Raw genomic sequence first — 20,820 nt, forward strand, 5'->3', positions numbered from 1 at the left:
GGGATGAACGGTCAATTGATGATTCCAAGCTATTGCTGGCTGGGCCAGTGGTGACTCATGGCTCAGCCAACTGCTGAGGAGTAAAAGGAGCAAGAGACTGTGCAATTCTCCCCCAACATGTTTGTTATGCCCTAGACTTCTTTCCTTACCTCTCTTAACCAGGCAACATGGTTCTGGATTTAGAGTCAGAAAACCTGAGTCTCAGCCTCATGTCCTTCAACAACTAACTCCACAGTTTCCCCATCTATGAAAATGAGGAGAATGGATGAGATGATCCCTAACATTACTTCTGGATCCTCATTTATAATGGTGAGATTCATCTACCGTCTTTTGAAGAGCCTCCACTGAGGGGCAAGGTTATGATTCACACTTATGATAACTGGCATCTCCAAAGTGCTTTAAGTGGTTGAGAACTTTTGTTGTTATTGTGCTTGTTGTTCAGTAATTTCGGTGGTATCTGACTCTTTGTGACCCCATTTGGCGTTTTCTTGGCAGATACTGGAGTGGTTTGCCATTTTCTTCTTTAGCTCCTTTTATATATGAGGAAACTGAGGCAAACAGGATGAAATGACTTGCCCAGGGTCACATGACTAGTAAGTAAGGCCGGATTTGAATTCAGGTCTTCCTGTCTCCAAGCCTGGCGCTCTATCCACTGGGTCACCTACTTGCCCCTGCTGGAATTACTTCAGCTGATCTTCTAACAACGTGGTGAGTTAGATTCTAGAGGTATTATTATGCACCTTTGGTACATTAGGAGCCAGAGACCCAGGGAGGTTAAATTTTGTGTCCAACTCTTTGTGACCCCACGGACCACATCATGCCAGGCCCATCTATCCTCCACTATGTCTTGAAGTCTGTTCAAGTTCATGTTCTTTAAAATAGCTTACCCAAAATCACCTAGGCAACAAATGGAAGATTTGAACTCAGGTCTTCAGACTCAAAGTCCAGTTTTCTTTCCACTGTACCAGGCTAACTTGCCTATTGTCCCTCAGCTAGGAAATGTCACTTTGAACCAATGCCTTCTTGACTCCAAACCATCTTTCTATTATACCATACCACCTCTTGATAATGTTGAGGGATGCTGATTAACCTGAAAACCCCATGGGTTCAAACCCAACTCACACTCTGCCTGAATGCTGCTGCCTGTGCTATAGTCTTCCCCTGCCCCCTGCCAAAATGACCCACACGATGACCAATTAAGTCACCTCTTTCTGTGCTTCCTTGGTAATAGTCTGAAACTCATTTAGGTACAAGATGGTAAAGGCCGTAGATGTTTTAGAAGAAAAAAACCCTCAACCCATATCTCCTGGCCAGATCTGGGCAGACAGACCCTTAAACCCAAAGCTAGAAGAAGTAGGCCTTTCAAGTATTAGAAAATCGACAAGAAGAGGAAGAGCAGAGAGTGTCTGGGCACGGGAGGTTAATGCATGATGAAACAGTTGCTTCTGAAAGGATTGCGTTCCTTTGTGAGCTAAAAGCCTGGTTAGAATCATTTTGTTTTCCTTTTCCTATCTCGAAGCACACACCAGCTACTATTATTCTAAAATCCTGGGCCAAATCAGAAATGCATTTTTCTTAAAATGCCCCCCCCCCAAGGGACATGGTTTCAAATAGAACATGAAAGAAAATGTCTGATCCACCAATTACTCAAGGAGGTTTGGGTTGGATAGCTAATCCAGACTCCTCTTAACTCGTTTCAGAATCGATGTATAGGATGTCGAGGCGGGCTTTGCCTGTCAAGATACAGCTGTGTTGCAAGCCTGCTGGCTGGTCTCAAATAAGGAAAGAAAAGTGTTTTTCTAATCCCCTCATTCCTGGCTTTTTGAAGATACTGGGGTTAGAATGTGTGGTCTAATGAAAGGGTTTTGTCAGGGCAGCTAAAGGGCATCATACTCTGCCTTACTTCCCTTGCAAAAAGAATCATCTTACTATTTGTTCTGTTGGAGAAAACATAGTGGTGCAGTTGATGTCAGGAAAGCAGATTAGGTTTGCCTAATTTGGTTGGGATCAGTGGTTCCCAGGAATAATTGATTCTATTCATGGTTGTGGTCATTGAAGGCCTGTTAATATCTTGCTGACCTTACCAAAGATCTACTCTTAAGCCTGTTTCACAGAAGCCAATTTGTATCCCAGCCATCCAAGAGCCAGATTCTTTTTCCAAGTACTAGCTGGACTCAGTGACCTCTGCAGTCCCTTTGCACTAGAATTTTGTGAAAAAACAGTAGGCGAACTAAAACATAATGAGTAACTTGATAGCTAAAATGTGCACACATGGGTAATGTACCAATCAATAAGCATTTATTAAGTACCTACTATGTTCCAGGTACCGGGGATACAAAAACACGAAATATGTGTCAGAATCATATTATCAACAGCTTTCCAGATATCCTGATGCCCCTCTTGAGTTTCAGGTATTGAGATCACATTTTTCATTTTTACTACATGAAATCTTGCACCCAGGGTACGTATGTGACCACTTGCTGTATTTTTTCTCCTTTGCTATTAGATGGTGTAATATAATACCAAGCAAAGGCAACTTCCCAGGTTCAAAATACCAGCATAGGTGCTCTCTATTTTATTCAGTAACAAACCCAGAACAGAGAAGATCAAAACATGACATCATTCAAAATACAGTATTTACTAAGTATGATTAAATAATCTCCAAGTACTACCCCACCCCAGGACCTTCCAATCATTCAATCAATTACAAAGTCTCTGTTCTAAATACTTCTCCACCCCTAGGCTATACCTTAATTAAGTCCACCACAAAACCCCTCTTCTCAAATGGAGATTAGTTTCCAAACATAAGTAAAATACATTCATTTGCTCAACCATAGAACACAAAAAGGTCAAAAGTTCCCCACCCCTGGATCACAATTGAATCTACCCCAGAGTTACATCAAGTTTAAACACAGCACTTAATACCCAAATGGAGGTCTTTTCTTCATCTTGACACGAGGCAAGTTCTCAGCAATCTTAGTTCCTGGAGAGACAAGGCTTAGCAAGGCCATAAGATACATTGCCAGTCCCTTCATGAATTTATCCTCTGTCTGTAGAACAGCCCTAGAACCCCTGAACACATTAGCAAAGCCCTCTCCCAGGATTTCTGTAAACATACAACAAGAAAATCCTTCTTCAGGGCTTCTGAACCAACAGAAAGGCTCCCAGACCCCTGCAACAACAGTACTGTCCCTCACCAGTGGACAGTATTCATTCTGTCTGCAGGACAGTCTCCAGACCCCTGCAACAACAGTACTGTCCCTCACCAGTGGACAGTATTCACTCTCTGTTTGCAGGACAGTCTCAGGGCTTCTTAGCGAACAGCCAGGTTCCAGGACTTCTTCAACAAAAGGACTGTCTTTCACCAGTGGACAAATCTGGCAAAACAACATCAAAACAGACAGACAAAGTACCAGCAAAACAGCCATGTCTCCTCAGTCCTTGGCAGCTCAGGGGGCAGGTCTCAAAAGTCCAGGGCAATTCAAAGCGGCCACCAGCAATTCTCTTAGGCTCTCTCTCCCCACGAGGTGCTGCGTCCAAAAAGATCTTCCGCCTCTCTCTAGTGTCTCTCCAAATCTACATCACCAGCTCCTCCCAGCTCAGGACTTTCTTTTCACATCAACAAGCCCATCCCACAGGTGGGATTAACAAACTCTGGGTTTTAACACAATCAATTTGAAAACCAAGCCAATACAGGGGAATCTTTAATTGCCATTACTATCACAGATGGTAATCTCTATCTTCCAAGGTTCCCCCAGCATCACTCTTACTAATAAGTTCTTCATCTTTGATCCCCTGATCCCGTTATAGGACCACAGAGTTGGTGTGAGGAAAGCATTTTGTAATCCTTAAACTGATCACCTGAAATCTCCTCACTATGCTGATTTAATCAGTTTCTGCTACTCAACACCTTCTGGACTTAATTCTGTGGTCTCACCTGCCTCATGTGAAGGATAGAAGGTGAAGCAATGAACTTGGCCCAAAGCCTTGCTTTATAGTAGGTTCAGAACTTTCCAGGTAAATCAAGCCACTCTGCTTGGTTTCAGCTCCACAGAAGAACATGCCCTGCCATTAGGAACCCTCTGATGGCCCTCTCCCCTTCAGTTTCTTTTTGTGTCTTGTCTTCTCCCATTAGATTGCAAGTACCTTGAGGGTAGGGTCTTTTTTTTTCTTATTTATAGCACTTCATAGCATGCTGGTGCATAGTAGGTGTTTAATAAATGTTTATTGAATTGAACTTTGGAAGTGTATTATTAAGGTGCAGACTTGTGCAGGGTAAATAACCAGGGACCCAGAGTCAAGGCGTCTGAGAATGAATCCTGGCTCTGAGACATCCTGGTTGTATGACAAGTACAAGTCAGGGAATTTCACTGAGTATCAGTTTCTCCATCCACAAAGTGGGTATAGTACTCCACAGAGTTGTTGTGGGGAAGATGTGTCGTAAATTTTAAAAGAGCAGAGAAATGGGAGTTGGTCTTAAATATGGTGGTAAGACATAAAATACCTCAATCTCTTGTCTAGAAGACCCCAAAATGAATATTACACCAAGAGCAATGACAAGGCATGTGGTAGGTAGGAGAAATTTACAACATATAACCATCCCACCCCTAGTAAATTGAAAAAAGAAAAAGAAAACCTCCATAACAAATATGGATAGTTAAGCAAAACAAATTCCCATAGTAGTCTTATCCCCAAATGGATGCTTCCTTGTGCATCATGAGTCCATCACTTATATGGACAACTGACAGATTGGTGGTTTAATGGATAGAGCTCTGGGCCTTGAGTGAGAAAGACTTGAGTTCAAATCCAGCTTCAGATATTCATTAGCTGTGTGACTTTGGACAGGTCACTTAACCTCTTTTGCCTCAGTTTCCTCATCTGTAAAATGATCTGGAGGAGGAAAAGGCAAACCACTCCAGTATCTCTGCCAAGAAATCTCCAAACGGGGTTCACAAAGAGTCAGACATCACTCAACAACAACAAAAGGTAGTGGAATTCTTCACTGGTCCTCTAGAATCATGGCTAATCTCTGCTTTGATCATAACTCTTAAGTCTTTTGAAGTCATTGATCACTACAATGTTATTATTATGTTCATTGTTCTCCGGTTTTGCTCATTTCCCTCTGTGGTAGAGTCCGAACAAACCTTACCAGGCTTCTCTGAAACCCCTCCCTTCATTGCAAAACTTCGAAGAAGACAAGTAAAAGAAAGGATTTCATCAGAGAAATGCATGGTAGAAAGATGTCAAGTCAACAATCGTTTATCAAGCATTTCTTTGTGTCTGGCACTGTGCTAAATCCTGGGGATACACAGAATGGCAAAAAAACAGTCCATCGATGAGACCACATTCTAATGGGAAGGGTGAAATGCAGACAATTACCTGCAAGTAAGCTGCATACAGGATAAATTGGGGCTAATGGATGGCGGGCAGGCCCGAGCATTAAGGGGAATTAGGAGAGATTCTTGTAGAAGGTGCTGGGGCTTTACAGAGGACAGGGATGCCAGGGGACAGAGAAGAGGAGGAAGAACGTTCCAAGCATAGGAGACAACCAGAGTTAAGTCATGGAGTCAGGAGATGAACATCGTGAGGAAGGTACAGCAAGGAGTCCAGAGTGGCTGGATGGTGGAGGGGAAGAAGACTGGAAAGGTCGAAGAGGGCCAGGCTTTGAAGGGTTTTAAAAGCCAAACAGGGATCTTATATTTGGTTCTGGAATCAACAGGGAGCCACTGGAGTTATTGAATAAGAAGGATGACTCTTTGATAGTTGAGTGGAGGTAGGATTGGATGGGGCAAGAGCGGGGAGACTGGGAGCAGATAGATCAACCACAGGTTATTGCATGAGTCAGAGAGGTGAGGAGGGTCTGCACCAGGGTGGTGGCAATGTCCAAGGAGAATAGGAACATATACAAGCAATGTTATGAAGGCTAAAACAACAGAACTTGGCAAAAGATTGGGTATGTGGAGTGAGAAAGAATAAAGAGTCAGAGATAACATCTATATTGAGAGATTGGGAGGATCTTGGTGTCCTCCATAGCAATAAGGATCTTAAGAAGATAGGAAGATTTGGATGAAAAGGAAAAAAAAAATGGATTGATCATATGTCAAGGATGAAATGTCTCCTGATATTTCAGGAAAAAATGAAGGAGGCCTCCGACCCAAAAAATGGACCCCTATAATGATTCATGGGAGGAAACGGACAAGAATCCCACAGGATGGGCAGATACAAATGGGTCGCAATCTGTACCTGTGGAAGGAATGTGAAAGTGTATGACATAATAGATCAGCTTGCATATCTGAGTGATCACAGCTGTTAGATTTTGAAAGGACCCTAAAGATCACTGAATCCAATCTCTTAATTTTCTGAGTATCCTCAATTCATAAACCAGACCTGGAAGGTCCTATCCTTGGGAACACTTTATCAATCATTGGCTAGAGTTCAGAGAATCAAAGCATCACAGAGTTGAAAAGGAATCTTAGAGACCACAGCCCAGGAGATGGGAATTCCCAGAGTGGTATGATACAGGACTAAAACTGCTCACTGCCCGGCTGGTCTGAGCTCAATCACTTCCAAGCCCAGGTTTGGATCTGAGCAGCACTCCTGTGGGTCTGGCCCTAGTTGGAAGTTTCAATAGACTGCCACCAGACTCAGCTTCTATCAGCCACCTGGGAAGCTCTATAGATTCAGAACAATAAAACTTTGGGCTCATCATTAGTATGGGATCCCTGCCACTGCAGGCTTCAGACTGGACTGGAGGCTAGCACCAAGATCATGCACCTTTCCTACGGTGACCAGCGCCCCACAAAGCTGATGCTCACTTCTGAACTTGTTCCCTGCTCAGTAACCAGTCCTAGGGCATGACATGGTTCCCTACCCTAGAATGCCAACCCACCTCCAGGTGAAGGTCCTCTCCTCCATCTGCTCTGCATCTGTGATCCGAAAATAGGTAGTGAGTAACCGAAAAGCCAGGTGGCACCTGTTCCTGCATTCTACATGAGACTGAGGTGCCCTGGTATGGGTATGGGTCCTCTTCTTGCCCTTGGGCACAGATTTGGGCCTTTTTCAATCCCTGGGTGCTAGAATACTCTACAAAGAGCTCCCCCTGGCCAGACCCTGTCCCCAGTATCCACAGACGATTTTGTCTGTTTCCCTACGCTGAGATGACCGGGAAAAATCACTCATTATGGGTTTTTTTTTTTTCTTGGATTGTCTAACTAGCACTTGGTTTGGTGCATCTCCTAGACCTTTGTAGAGGAGATGTATTAGAGGAGCTGGATTATTCTTCCTGTGTCTCCCCCATTTGAGTTTGACAGCTTGGATTGTGAATTCTCAGTGAGGCCATAAGCAACTGAACATACAGGGTCAGAGCCTTGCCCCATTGGGGCCAATACCCAGCTGTCTTACCCAGGTTGAAGATTTCTGGATGAAAGCCACCATGGAAATAAGAGTAATTACAGTGACTTTCTCCCCTCAGCTCAGCCGTCCTTCCTTTGTGCCCCATATGAAAACGATGGCATTCCAACTGGAATCTCTCATTTTTTCATGCTTTGGGGATTATTCCTTGTAATTGACTCCATTCCGTATTATTCTTTTGTGGTTAATATTTCTCTGTGCCAGATACATTACCCCTGCTCTGATTCCTCATTTCTCCTTTGTAGCTACTATTTAGCATGGGGTTTTTCATCCATCTCGTCCAGTCATTGTGCTAAGATTTAAAAGGAAAAAAGCTACCCAGTTTCTCACATGCCTACTCTTTAAGGGAGTGGGTGATTGCCAGTCTTTATAAATCATTCTTCTTGAGGAGGATGCTTAATGGAAAGCCTGGTTCCCCTCCACAGAGGGAAAGAATCCTACCATAGTATAGGTTTTTAGTCTACCAGTTTGAATATGCATCAACATATCAAGGACCTATGATGTCAGCAGTGTGGAGGTAAGTATGGAACCCAGGCATAACCAACAAGTGGTATTAAATACATACTATGTACCCCTAAGCAGCAAGAAGAATCACAATGGTTAGAGCACTGGGTCAGGAGCCAGGATGACCTGGGTTCAAATCCAGGCCGAGGAAAGGGAGAGAAACATTGAAACATAAATACAATATATAAATAAATACAGAAATTAAACACAAAATAAATAAATACAAAACCAAAACATAAATGAATTTAAGTGAGGGGAATAAACACTAACAACTGAAGGGAATAGGGAAAAGGGAGAATGGAAGAGAATAAGCATTTATTAAGCACCTACTGTATGAGGGGATTGAGCTAAGTGATTTACAAATATTATCTCATTTAATCCTCACCACAACCCTGGGAGGTAGATATTATTGTTACCCCCATTTCACAGAGGAAACTGGGGCAAACTGAGGTTAAATGAGTTGCCCAGAGTCACACGGTTAATAAGTGTCTGAGGCTAGTTTTGAACTTACATCTTTCTCTAAGTTCAAAGGGGCAACTAAGTGGTGCATTGGATAAAGTCAGGAAGATCTGAATTTAAAATACTAGCTGTGTGACCCTGGGCAAGTCACTTAATTTTTGCCTCAGTTTCCTTATCTGCAAAATAATAACACCTACCTCTCAGAGTTGTGAGGAGGATGAAGTGAGATCATATTCACTTGGTAAAGGGCCTGGTACATAGTAGGTGCTATATAAAAGGTTGTTGTTGTTACGCCTGACTCAAGACCCAGTGTTCTGTCCACTTTAGGAGGGAGCTGGAGATTAAGGAAAGCCAAAGGAAGAAGGGAGAGTATTCTAGGCATGGGAGCTAGCCTGTGCAAAAGCACAAAGATGGCAGACAGATGACCAAGTTGGGAAATGCCAAGTTTCCTGGAATATAGAAGTATGAAGGGGATGAATAGGAACTAAGTCTGGAATCAGATTTGGAAGGGCTCCATGTGCCAAACTGAGGGATTGACATTTTATCCTAAAAGACATAGGGAGCCTTGGAGGACTCTTGAGCAGAGGAAGGCCATGGTCTTCCCAACACCAAGGCCACTCTTCTATCCACCACATTGTACTGTCCATGCTGCAGATCAAATCACACTCCCCTAACTGAACAGTTCTGGAAATAAATTATTTATAGAACAGTCTATATGATAAAAGTCCTTTTTCCAATCCCAGCACTGAAAAACAAGTGCCGCTATATGTCTATTCTAGGAGAACATTACCCAAAACATGAGAGACTATAGTCATTCAACTTCTTTCAGTGCCTCCCTAAGATCAGTAATAACTGACCCGTTCACCCCTCCTCACTTTAGTCTAGCCACTCGAAAGCAGCTACCATGTGAACTCATGTATCAGCTTTATCTGTTTCTGTGACATATCCAGAGTTATGCCAAGGACCAGTTAATTACGGGGACTCCTGAGAGCCAGTTATTCAATCCTTAATATGAACATTTACAGAGGCAGCTAGGTGGCACAGTGAATAGAGCATTGGCCCTGGAGTCAGGAGGACCTGAATTCAAACCCAGCCTCAGACACTTCACACACACACACACACACACACACACACACACACACACACACACAAAAACTAGCCGTGTGACCTTGGGCAAGTCAGTTAACCCCAATTTCCCTATATATATATGAACATTTACACCTCAGAAATTCACAAATGCTACAAATAATAGTTTGATTTATTGTTTTATTCATTGTCTAAACTTAAGGAAGTGATGGAGAAAATGTTAATATAATAAGGCTCAAATTTAAAACTGTGCTGTGATTGTTGGAAAGCTGGTTGTTAAACATTTACCATCATACCTCTGGTCATTTGACTATTTAACTCTGAGTTCTTCTAGGGGGATTTTCTTTTGTCATACTTTTTTTGTCACTTCACAAAATTTAAGAGTTTGAAGTGAGCACAGAAGGCAGCTCTTGATCAATCATCTCCACCCTATCATCCCCCCAAATGGCCATCCAACCTCTGTTTGAATACTGGCATCATGACACATTATATCTGTAGAAAGTTCTCACTATCTAGGAGGTCAACCTAAACTCTGCATATTTCATATTGCCTAGTACACATCTGAATCCAGTAAAGTACATAATATATTATGATTATTGGATTTGCTAAATTAAGATTCACAGCTAGTAATCTCTCCATGCCTGTTTTCTTAAGTGTCAATGGTTGCAAAACATATCACCTGGTGGCATTGTCCAGGTCCTCAGAGGACTGATGCACAGCTCATCCCTAGGCATGTACTCAGATCCCTTAGGACCCCCTAAAGGGAGTATTCTTCAGGAAGCCAGGATCCCGTCTATGCCACAAAAAGGCATGAAAATCAATCAACAAACATTTATTAGACATACATGCTAGTCTTTGTGCTAACTGCTAGGGCAACAAATACAATGCGTGAAACAATCACTATTCTCCAGAAGCTCACATTCTAACAGGAGACACATACATACAGAATAAATATGAAGATGAGTCAGGATAGTGTTGATAGAGTGAAAGTCAAGAAGACCTGGGTTCAAATCCTGCCTCAGACACAAACTAGATGTGACCTTGGGCAAGTCACTTAAACTCTCTGTGCCTCCGTTTCCTCATATCTAAAATTAGGGGGCTGGGCTCTGTGGTTTAGAAGGTTCCTTTCAGTTCTACATCAATGAGCCAATGAAATAATGTTTTCATTCATATCTGACTCTTTGTTACATTTGGGCTTTTTTGGGAAAAGATACCAGAGTAGTTTGCTATTTCCTTCTCCAACTCATTTTACAGATGAGGAAACTGAGGCAAACAGGGTCACGCAGCTAAGTGTCTTTGACTGAATTTGAACTTGGATCTTCTTGACTTCAGACACCATGCTCTCTCTATCCACCACACCAGCTAGCTGGCCCCAGTGATATAAAAACAAATACAAGGAAGTTAAAATACAGGATAGCTTGGGAGGGAGTACATTAGAAACTGGGGGGGATCAGGAAAGGCTTCATGCAGAAAGTGGTGTTTAGGCTGCATCTTGAAGGAATAGAGAGCCACTATGAGGCAAGGAAGGAGGGCAGTGGAGGCATGAGGTACATTCAGTGCAAAAGCATGGAGATAGGAAATGAGTGTTTTGTGGGAAGGACCGATAGAAGGCCAGGTTGGCTAGATAACTGGCACAGAGCAGGAGGGGGAATAATGCCCAAGCAATGTGAGGTTCAAATGAGGTTGTAAAGTTAAGCAAAGGATTTTATATTTTATATAAATAATAGAGAAATAATAGAGAGAAATTGGAGTACAGTGAGTGAGGGATTGATAGGGTTAGATCTGTATTTAAGTAAAATCAACTAGCAAAAGTGTAGAGGATAGACTAAAATGTGAAAAGACATGAGGAAGAGAGACCGATTAGGAGGCCATTGAAATAATCAAGGTGAGAAGTGATGAGGGACGGAACTGAGATAGGGGCCATGTGAGCAGAGAGAAGGTGCCTGTGCTAGAGGTATTATAGGAGTAGAAGCTGGGATGTATAGAGTGTTCAGGAGGACTAGCAGCTTTGGTGCGCTTTTCAGGCCTGCTTGTTCACCTTTGATGCCCACTTGAACTCACCTGTGGCTCCAAGAAGCTATAGGCCACACCTCAGTAAAACCATCTTGGTAGACAGGCTAAATCAGATTGAGGGTAACCTACAAGCCTTCAGCCTGTTGGTGAGTTAGGGGGATGTCTACCCCAAGTATGTGAAGACTTTCCCTGGTGGAATGACAGCATGAGAACTGTTTGCTCCAATGGCCATGATGGCGGCTGAAACAGATGCTGCGGAACAGAGTACTTAGAGTTTGGTAAAGCACCAAAGGCACCTAGGTCATCCACTCCATCCTGGGCCACTGCCACTTATCCTGACTTTTGTCTTGCCATTGGACGTCCATGACTCTAGGAGAGAGATCGAGGCTGACTACTTCATGCAGTCCTGCCTCACTTAACTCTGATTCACATATGAGTCAAGACATCATCCCACGAGACCATTAGTGCTCTTCAAAAATGAAGAACAAATAACAGGTGTAGAGGTAGCACTATTTGGCGAATGGATGGACCTGTGGGTAAGGGAGACTGAGAAGTCTAGGGTAACATCAAGATTATGAACCTGAGACACTGAAGGATGATGGTGCCTTCAGCAAAGATCAGAAAATATGGAAGAAGGAAGAGTTTGGGGAAAATCAGTTCTGTTTGAGACCTGTTGAGTTTGAAACGTTTCCAGAACATCCACTTGGCAATGTTCAATTGGTGATGCAAGAGGGAAGGGTGATAAGAATCATTGGCATAGAGATGGCTCTGTAGGAAGTAACTTCTTCCAATGAGAGAGAATTCCAGTCCTCTGCTTTGCCTTGGCTATTGACTTGTCTCATTAGTGAAGTCAACAAATAAAGTGGATAGGTAGCTACCATTGAGATTCATAGGATTTAGACCTAGGAGGGACCTCAGAGATCATCTGGTCTAACCCATTCCCTTGACAGATGAAAAGCTAAAGGCCCAGAGAGAGTCTTGCCCTGGTTCCCACAGGTAGGAGGCAGCAGAACCCGAATCTAAATTCAAATCTTCTGGCTCCCAAACTAGGATTTATCTATTATACTAAACTGACCCCTTTGGGAATGGTTGGATTTATCTGGGGGTATACTGATAAATGTTTAACATCCAGCTCTTCAGAGTCTATTTAATCTTTTTTTTTTATTTTCCCCATCACTTTCTTAAATCTAGACTGGGGATGGGGATCCTTCAGCCTCAAGGTCACATGTGGCTTTCTAGGTCTTTTGACTGAGTCTATGTTTCACAGAAAAAATCCTTTTATTAAGAGGATTTGTTCTATGAAGTTTGGATTCAGTCAAAGGGCTGCACTTGAGGGCCTAAAGGGACACATATGGCCTCAAGGCCGTAGGTTCCCCACCCATGGTCTTGACCATCAACAAAATGATAAATCAAGCCTTGAGTTGTTGCAGTGGATGATTTCTGAGGTATAAATGCACATACTAAAAACTGAGCAATGACTCTAAAGGAGGAACCGGCTTGGAACAACTAGGGGGCGCTATGGTGTAAAAAGTGCTGTGCCTAGAGTCAGGGAGACCCTGGGCAAGTCACCTCACCTTGCCCTGTTTGCCTCAGTTTCCTCACCTGTCAAATGAGCTGGAGAAGGAAATGGCCAACTACTCCAGTATCTCCCCATGACCACATGGGGTCACAGAGAATCAGACATGTCTGAATCAGTTGAACAAAAGAAGTTGCTTAAAGCATCCCCCTGGATTTATCTATCAATTCAACAAGCTCTCATGAAGGACCTACTGCATTCCATGTGCTGTGCCAATCCCTTGGGATTCAAAGACAAAACGAAAAACCATCCACACCTTCAAGCAGCTTATAGTCAATTATAGTTTATATTCTACTATACTTGGCACATTCTGGGTGCCACAGATAGAAAGATGAAATTATTTCCCAGTAGCCAAATATGAACAGGCTGTACTCAAAAGAAATCCAAGCTCCCAACAAGCATATAAAATTCAATCGATGGGCACTTTTTGACCTTTATGTCAGAACTCCTGTTACTAACATGATCTACCAGCTTCCCCAACAGCAGGGATTAAGGGGCAGGCAGCACCACATCCAACTGTCTATTAATGGAGCTGTAAAGTGGTCCAAACATTCTGGAGAGCAATTTGGAGCTATGATCAAAAAGTGCCCATCTATTGGAAAATGGTTGAACAAATCTAATTATGTGAATGTAATGGAATATTATTGTACTTTCTTGTTGTTGCTGTTTATCTTTCGTTCTTAAAGAGGACCACGACATCAGGAAGGTGATGCCATGACTTGCAAGTAAATTGGATTTAAGTGAGGGAGGGCTGTACAAAGTTGCCAGCTTCACTCTCTCCACCGGAGCTGTCTGGGTCTAGTGGCCAGATATAGATCAGGACAACAGGAGTTTAGGAAAGGATCAAACAAATGGATTCAGTGGAACCTGGGAGGATTTGTACAAACTGGTTCTAAGTGAAGTGAGCAAAACTGGAAAGAGAATTTCTATAGTGACCACAACAACTGTGAAAGACTTAACACCTATGAATTGCACAATGACCAATCACAATTGCCAAATACTAATGACGAAGCATGATTCCCACCTCTTTATCAGAGAGACAATGGAATGTTAAAGGTGAAAAATGAGACACGGATTTTCAGATGCAGTTTGAATATTCTTATTTGTTATGAGGGAGAGTTTTTTTCAAGGCAAGGAGGAAATGGGAAGAGAGTGGTAGTAGTAATATCTTAAAATAGGAAGAAAAGAAATAAAAGATCGTTAATAAATTTTTTCTATCGTAATTATTTTAATAATATTGCATTTTCCCCAATTACATGATAAAATAATTTTAACATATGGATTTTTTTTTAAGTTTTGAGTTCCAAATTCTATCTCTCCCTTCTCCCCCCTCCCCTACCCCAAGACAGTAAGTGATACAATATAGGTTATACATGTTCACTCATGTACAACTTTCCATATTCGTCATTTTGTACAAGATTTAAACAAAACATGAAAGAGTTTCATTCAGCAAGCTTCAGTCTGTATTCATACAATATCAGTTCATTCTCTGGAGGCAGATGGCATGTTTTATCATGAGTCCTTTGGGATTGTCTTAGATCAGTGTATTTCTGAGAATAGCTAAGTCAGTCACAATTCTTCATCATATAATATTGTTGTTAGTGTGTATAATGTTCTTCTAGTTATACTTAATTCGTGTTGCATCAATTCATATAAATCTTCCCAGGTTTTTGTGAAATCTACCTGCTCATCTTTTCTTATAGAACAATAGTATTCCATTACTTTCATATACCATAACTTGTTCAGCCATTCCCCAACTGATGGGCATCCCCTCAGTTTCCAATTCTCAGCCACCACAAAAAGAGCTGCTATAAATATGTTTGTACATATGTGTCCTTTTCCCTTTTCTTTGATCTCTTTGGGATACAGACCTAGTAGTGGTATTGCTGGATCAAAGGATATGGCACAGTTTGATACCCTTTTTGGCACAGTTCCAGATTGTTCTCCAAAATGGTTAGATCTAATGATCATTTTTAACAATAAACAAAAGAGCAGAAGGAAGTTGAGAAGGGGATGCAGGCAAGCAGGACAGTGTTGGAAATACTGTGTTCAATTTAAAATGAAATAAAAACTTAGCTGTATAGAGTAGCTCCTGTTTCTGCCTTCCAGTGCCGAATGGAATGAGTCTAGACCTCCTCCACAGAACACCCCTTCAAATGTTTGAAGGCTGTTACTGTGTTCTCCCTGAATTTTCCTTTTAAAGCTTATCCATGCCCAGTTCCTTCCTCCTAAAACTAAGGATTGACAGTCATTTATTTATGTCTCCTATTAACAAAATCAATCTAAACATCTTCGCATAGAAGGCAAACCCAGGGTTAGTCTGAGAGCTTATCATGTAAATAACTGTCAGTCTATAAGAAGGTATAATCTCTCGTTAAAGCAATAATTCAACAAGTATATGTTAATCACCTATTATATGCCAGGCACATTGCTAGTCACTGGGGATACAAGCAAAAAAAATAAAACAATCCCCTCTCACAAAGTTGAATAGAAGAGACAAGAAATATACATATGTATGTATGTATATATGTATGTATGTATGTATGTATGTATGTATGTATGTATGTATAGGGGTGGCTAGGTGGTGCAGTGAATACAGCACTGGCCCTGGAGTGAGGAGAACCTGAGTTCAAATTCGGCCTCAGACACTTAAGACAAAAACTAGCCGTGTGACCTTGGGCAAGTCACTTAACCCCAATTGCCCTACCTTCCCCCTTCCAAAAAAGAAAAAAAAAGAAATACATGTGTACACATACATGTATGTATCTTTGTATATGTACATGTGTATATACATGTGTACAGCATAACATTGATATACCTACACACGAAGTAATTAGAAATTAAACCAATTAGGAGGGAGGATACTGGCAATTGGCAGGGAGGATGAGTAATCAGGAAAATCTTCATACAGAAGATCTTGGCTATGGTGTTTAGATGTATCTTTAAAAAAGAAAGAGCTGTTATAAGATAGCAATAAAGAGATAGTGCATTCCAAGCATGGGGGCTGGAATCAAGGCAGGAGATGTCTGCTAAGGATTGAGGAATGGAAAATCAGTTGGGCTGAATCACAGGTTGTCCAAGGGAGAGTAATGCCCGTGAGGACAGAAAGATGTTGAAATCAGGTTGTATAGCTTTAGAAGTTGAATAAAGCTTTTATTTTCTTCGAAAGGTAATAGGGAACCATTGAAGTTACTTGAGTAAGAGAGTTACATGGTCAGAACTGTGCTCAAGGAAAATTATTTCAGTGACAAGGTAGGAAAGAGTGGGGAAGAGAGATGAGATAGAGGCCAGTTAGGAAGCTGTTGTAATCACCCAGGGGAGAGATGGTGATGAGGGTCTGGACTAAGGTACTACATATGTAAGTGGAGAGAACTAGTTGGATGGACAGAAATTGTGAAGATAGATGCAGAAAGATGCATGACAATAATAGCTGGCATTTCTCTAGAGCTTTATGTGCACACAAAGGGGTGATGAAAGATACCTGTTTACTCCCCTTGAAAAGGGGGATGCTGAGTGACCCAATGCACAAAGCACTGGGCCTGGAGTCAGAAAGACCGGAGTTTAAATCTGGACTCAGATACTTAGCAACTGTGAGACCCTGGACAAGTTATTTCATTTCACTCTGCCTCAGTTTCTTCAACTGTAAAATGGAGCTAACCACAGTAGCTACCTCACAGGATTGTTGTGAAGATCAACTGAGATAATATTTGTAAAGAATATAGTAAGGGCTTAATAAATGCTTATTTCCCTCCACCATAGCACCCTGTGAGAATCAAGTGAAATACTCCAATGTATCTATGATGTTATCAGATTGGATGCTGCCTCCAATAATTCAGATGATTGCTGCCCATTCAGTGGGACTACTGGCCAGATTCTCCCATCTGTTCACCATAGAAGCTTCGACCAGTCTGCTGCAGGGGTGGAGAGGGCTATCCTTGCTTTCTTTGGACTCATGGAGAACACCAACCACCTCATGAAGGGGGTTGTCCCCATTTGTACAGAAGAGGAAATGGGGTCTCAGAGAAGTTAAGCCTAAGGTCACACGGCCACATATGAGGGGCAGAATTCAAACCCAGCTCTCTCCTGACTCAAGGTCCTGAGATAACTTCTACTTGGCCAGGCTGTCTCTCCTGGAAGAGAGCATCCCTCACCAACTGATTCAACAGATTTTCTAATAGTGGAGTTAGACTGAAGGGAACTATTCTCCTTTCTTGTTTTCCCCTGGTGATTAACCAACCATTTGCTAAACTAAGCAATAGCATTCAGAAGATGGCTGGCCAGGTCTGGGGGAGGACAGTTCGCATCATGGAACTGGGAGTGAAGTTATAATAATAATGACTGATCATACAGAGTGCTTGACATACATCATCTCTATTTTTTCCTTCTCAACACCCCTGAGAGCCAGCGAGGCACGGTAGATAAACTATCCTGAATCAGAGACAGGGATCAGGCACTGACTCTAATGCACCCTCTCTGTGCCACTTTGGGCCAGTCACTAAACCTCTTTATGCCCTCAGGCAACTTTCCAAGACTATCCAGGTAGAGTACGGACCACTCTGCCTTAGCTGAAGGGAACATCGTCACTCAGAAGGCCCCTAGCTAATGATGCAACCCTGTAAGGTGGGTTAAGGGGCTTGGCCAGGTCATACAGCTACCGTGTTTCCCCGAAAATAAGACCTATCCCGAAAATAAGCCCTCCCCTTACTGTGTAAGATTCCTCTAAAATAAGCCCTCCCCTGAAAATAAGCCCTATTGAGATTGCTACTGTAGTGAAGGTGATCCCCTGTGCTACACGCTACATTACGGTACCCTATGTATGCACCATCCCCCTCCTCCCCCCGGTGAAACGCACTCTGCGCTCCGAGCTGCATCCAATCAGAGCTGCAGCAGTGAGCGGTCATCCTGTTCTTCCCCAGTGATTTGCTTATTGAATAAAGGTACATTTTTTGTTCACATTTACCTGTTTATTAAAATTGCTGTCAATGTTCATTAAAATAAGCCCTCCCCTGAAAATAAGCCCTCTGGTGTTTTTCTGTCCAAAAAAAATTAATAATACAGTGTCTTATTATCAGGAGAACATGGTAGCAAGCACCAGAGTGGGGGGGATCTCTGTGACTCCAAGTTCAGCAATCCATCCACTGCACCATCCTGCCCCCGTGTGGCTCGTAAAGAATATACCTTCCACCTGAGCTTCATTAAGGGACAAGCCAGAGGTTAAATTCCCAGGGTCATTGTCATGGACAGATGCAGCGTTCAAACCCAACACTCTACCCACTGCATCACACTGCCCTGGGGATTAGTAAAGTGTTCCCCGCTCTTGCCTAGCTCACCTTCTAACAACACATATGGAACAGCAAATAAAAGGGTCAGCAGAAGGGTAGATGTAAAGGCCCAAATCCCTAAAGCATCTTCCTTTTATCTTCCTTAAGGTACTTGTCATATTTTCTTGTGGATTATAGTTATTTTTGCCCTTGTCTAAACTCTCTGAAAGACTAAAACCTCCATGTGGACAGGGTCTGTGTTATATGTGTATGTAGTATGTAGGTGTATACATGCATGTACAAAGATGCATATATGTATATATACATGTATTGTGTGTGTCCCAAAAGTCTTAGTGAGGCCCTTGGCACAGTGCCTGGCACATAATAAATGCTTATTTCCTTCTTTTTAAGCTTTTAGTAGCTTAAAGTTACACTATGACTTGAGGCCCCCTTTATAACATGTCTATGTGTATACATATATGTTGGTATATGTGTATGCATGCATATGTGTGTATACACACACAAATATGTGTGGTTGGTTGGTGTGTTCCAAAAATTCTTACTGTAGCCCTTAGCATAGTTCTTGGCACAAAGAAAGTGCTTAATACGTGCTTATTTCCTTCTTTTTACATTTTTAGTAACTTAAAGCTACCCTAAGGTTTGAAATGCCCTATATAATATATATGTACATATATGTATTATATATGTGTTTGTATACATATTACATGTGTATATATTATTCATATTACCTAGAATAATGCTTTGCTCACAAAAGCACTCAACCAATATTGAACTGAAAATAGACGACCTTCCAGAAGTCTTGGTTTGAAGTAGTTTCCTACTCTAGTACAAAGCCCTATGAAAGTGAACTAGATTGGGATCAGGAGGCCCCAGGTTCAATCCCTGGTTCCCTTACTTGGCTATCTGGATGACTGTGGACAAGTCACTTAACCCCTCTTGCTGTCATTTGCTCTTTTGTAAAATAAAGGAATTAGACTAGAGAGATGACCTCTGAAGTTCTTTCTATATCCCAGAAGAGGCCCCAAAGTGGTTACAGCTGGATAGGATACTCCCTCTTCCTTTCTGTACTAAACTCTCATATCACACAGTGCTCACTTTGATAAGAAAGAATCTGGACCTTTTGAGGGTGTCGATACTAGGAAGACTACCATGCAAGATGTGTACAAGAAGTTTGATTTGGGCCAAGATGTCATCAATTTCACTGGTCATGGCCTTGCCCTTTGCAGGACTGATGACTTTTTAGATCAACCATGTTATGAAACCATCAACAGGATTAAACTTTATAGTGACTCTTTGGCAAGATATGGCAAGAGCCCACATCTTTATCTACTCTACGGCCTTGGAGAGCTGCCCAAAGGTTGCAAGGCTAAGTGTCGTTTATAGAGGTGCCTGTATGTTGAGTAAGCCAATTGAAGAAATCAAATTGTAAAAGATGGACAAGAACAGATTGGTGTAAAATCTGAAGGAGAGATTGCTTGTTACAAGCTGCTCATCTGTGACCCTAGTTATGTCAAAGAAAAAGGGAAAAAAGAGTAGGTCAGGTGGTCAGCTATCTGTATCCTAAGCCACCCAATTAATGCCAATGATGCCAATTCATGCCAGATCATCATTCCACAGAGCAAGGTCAACCAGAAATCAGATAGCTATGTCTGCCTATGTTCTGCCCACAACGTGGCTGCACAGTGGATATGGCCGCCATTAGTACCACCGTGGAAACTAGAGAACCTAAGAAGGAATTACATTTTATTCATTTGTAATTGCTTCTGGAAGGAAGAACTTTGTATGAGCCAGACATTTAATATTTGAACTTTCAGAAAGTACTAGGTGAGGGAGGCTAGGTGGTACAATAGATAGAGTGCCAGGCCTGGAGTCAGGAAGATCTGGGTTAAAATCTAGCCCCAGACACTTATAAGCTGTGTGACCCTGGGCAAGTCACTTCACCCTGTTTGCCTCCATTTCCTCATTTATAAAATGAGCTGGAGAAGGAAATGGCAAACCACTCCAGTATCTTTGCTGAGAAAACCCTAAAAGGGGTCAGAAAGAGTTGGACATGACTAAAATGACTGAACAATAACAACATGTATAGGAAAATATATACCAGAGACCACATAATATTCATTATCACACAAGGTGTGTGACACAACTAAAAAAGTATTTAACAACAACAAAAGTACTAGGTGATGTAAGAAAGTGCTTAAGATAGATTCTATAGTCATAGGATCATGGAGCTAAAGCTAGAAAGGTCCTACCTCAGAGACTATCATGTCCAACCCCCTCATTTTAGAGGTGAGGAAACCAAGGCCCAGGAAAGTTAAATGAGTTGCACAAAATTACTCAGGCCCTAAGTGTCAGCGGCAGGATTTGAATCCAGTTCCTCTGACTTCAGGGTCATCGTCCTCTCCACTATAACATTGCTTCCGGAGCTTGTGTTCTGGGTTGACGGCACACACACACACACACACACACACACACACACACACACACACACAC

At 42.1% G+C, this 20,820-nt stretch overlaps 1 pseudogene; it reads left to right on the forward strand.

Moving 5' to 3' along the window:
- Positions 1–7,910: 7,910 nt before the first annotated feature.
- LOC138154313 (rab GDP dissociation inhibitor beta pseudogene) lies at positions 7,911–20,087 on the forward strand (annotated as a pseudogene).
- Positions 20,088–20,820: the final 733 nt, after the last annotated feature.

The sequence above is a fragment of the Petaurus breviceps genome, unplaced genomic scaffold, assembly GCF_028583685.1.
Source record: "Petaurus breviceps papuanus isolate PSGF00001 unplaced genomic scaffold, PetGlider_PUasm1.0 91041, whole genome shotgun sequence".
Taxonomy (NCBI): Eukaryota; Metazoa; Chordata; class Mammalia; order Diprotodontia; family Petauridae; genus Petaurus; species Petaurus breviceps.